This window comes from Poecilia latipinna, unplaced genomic scaffold (assembly GCF_001443285.1).
Source record: "Poecilia latipinna isolate Pla-1442-1.1 unplaced genomic scaffold, P_latipinna-1.0 Scaffold4004, whole genome shotgun sequence".
In the NCBI taxonomy this organism is placed as follows: Eukaryota; Metazoa; Chordata; class Actinopteri; order Cyprinodontiformes; family Poeciliidae; genus Poecilia; species Poecilia latipinna.
This window is the reverse complement of record NW_015116620.1, coordinates 31004-32356: the sequence shown is the minus strand read 5'-3', so window position 1 is coordinate 32356 and position 1353 is coordinate 31004. Positions and strand designations below refer to the sequence as shown.

At 47.3% G+C, this 1353-nt stretch overlaps 6 non-coding genes across 6 annotated transcripts; all 6 read right to left on the bottom strand.

Moving 5' to 3' along the window:
- Nucleotides 1–27: 27 nt before the first annotated feature.
- On the bottom strand, nt 28–99 carry trnae-cuc (transfer RNA glutamic acid (anticodon CUC)). The gene has a single exon. It is a non-coding gene; the product is annotated as a tRNA-Glu (tRNA).
- Nucleotides 100–201: 102 nt separating this feature from the next.
- trnae-uuc (transfer RNA glutamic acid (anticodon UUC)) lies at nt 202–273 on the bottom strand. Its single transcript has one exon. It is a non-coding gene; the product is annotated as a tRNA-Glu (tRNA).
- A 334-nt stretch (nt 274–607) lies between these two features.
- trnae-cuc (transfer RNA glutamic acid (anticodon CUC)) lies at nt 608–679 on the bottom strand. Its single transcript has one exon. It is a non-coding gene; the product is annotated as a tRNA-Glu (tRNA).
- Nucleotides 680–773: 94 nt separating this feature from the next.
- Nucleotides 774–845, bottom strand: trnae-uuc (transfer RNA glutamic acid (anticodon UUC)). The gene has a single exon. It is a non-coding gene; the product is annotated as a tRNA-Glu (tRNA).
- Nucleotides 846–949: 104 nt separating this feature from the next.
- trnae-uuc (transfer RNA glutamic acid (anticodon UUC)) lies at nt 950–1021 on the bottom strand. The gene has a single exon. It is a non-coding gene; the product is annotated as a tRNA-Glu (tRNA).
- Nucleotides 1022–1125: 104 nt separating this feature from the next.
- Nucleotides 1126–1197, bottom strand: trnae-uuc (transfer RNA glutamic acid (anticodon UUC)). The gene has a single exon. It is a non-coding gene; the product is annotated as a tRNA-Glu (tRNA).
- Between the last annotated feature and the right edge of the window lie 156 nt (nt 1198–1353).

Genomic DNA, 1353 nt, shown 5'->3' with positions numbered 1-1353 from the left:
AAAACAATCATGCAGTTGAAAATGCCTTTCCCTGACCGGGAATCGAACCCGGGCCGCGGCGGTGAGAGCGCCGAATCCTGACCACTAGACCATCAGGGACCTTGTTTCTTGACAGAAGCTATCAAGACAATTTGACGATCAATAAAAGGAATGCTTTGAAGATGTGATGAAAACAATGAAGCAGTTAACATAAACATACTTTTCCCTGACCGGGAATTGAACCCGGGCTGTGGCGGTGAAAGCGCCAAATCCTGACCACTAGACCATCAGGGACCATATTTCATGATAGAAACTATCAAGATGATCAATACCAAGAGTGCTTTGAAGATGTGATGAAAACAATCACGCAGTTGAAAGTGAACGTGCCTTTCCCTGACCGGGAATCCAACCTGGGCTGCGGCAAAAGTACTGACACCTCACCACTAGACCATCAGGGACCACCTTTTGTGATNTCCAACCTGGGCCATGGCGGTGAAAGCGCCAAATCCTGACTACTAGACCATCAGGGACCACATTTTGTGATAGAAGCTATCAAGAGATCTTTGATGATAAATACCAAGAGCTCCTTTAAGATGGGATTAAAACAATCATGCAGTTGAAAATACCTTTCCCTGACCGGGAATCGAACCCAGGGCGCGGCGGTGAGAGCGCCGAATCCTGACCACTAGACCATCAGGGACCTTGTTTCTCTACAGAAGCTGTCAAGACAATTTGACGATCAATAAAAAGCATGCTTTGATGATAACAATGAAGCAGTTAACATAAACATGCCTTTCCCTGACCGGGAATTGAACCCGGGCCACGGCGGTGAAAGCGCCAAATCCTGACCACTAGACCATCAGGGACCATATTTCGTGAAAGAAGCTATCAAGAGAACTTTGATGATCAATACCAAGAGTGCTTTGAAGATGTGATGAAAACAATCACGCAGTTGAAAGTGAACGTGCCTTTCCCTGACCGGGAATCCAACCTGGGCCACGGCGGTGAAAGCGCCAAATCCTGACCACTAGACCATCAGGGACCACCTTTTGTGATAGAAGCTATCAAGAGATCTTTGATGANCAATACCAAGAGTGCNTTGGAGATGTGATGAAAACAATCACGCAGTTGAAAGTGAACGTGCCTTTCCCTGACCGGGAATCCAACCTGGGCCACGGCGGTGAAAGCGCCAAATCCTGACCACTAGACCATCAGGGACCACCTTTTGTGATAGAAGCTATCAAGAGAACTTTGATGATCAATACCAAGAGTGCTTTGAAGATGTGATGAAAACAATCACGCAGTTGAAAGTGAACGTGCCTTTCCCTGACCGGGAATCCAACCTGGGCCACGGCGGTGAAAGCGCCAAATCCT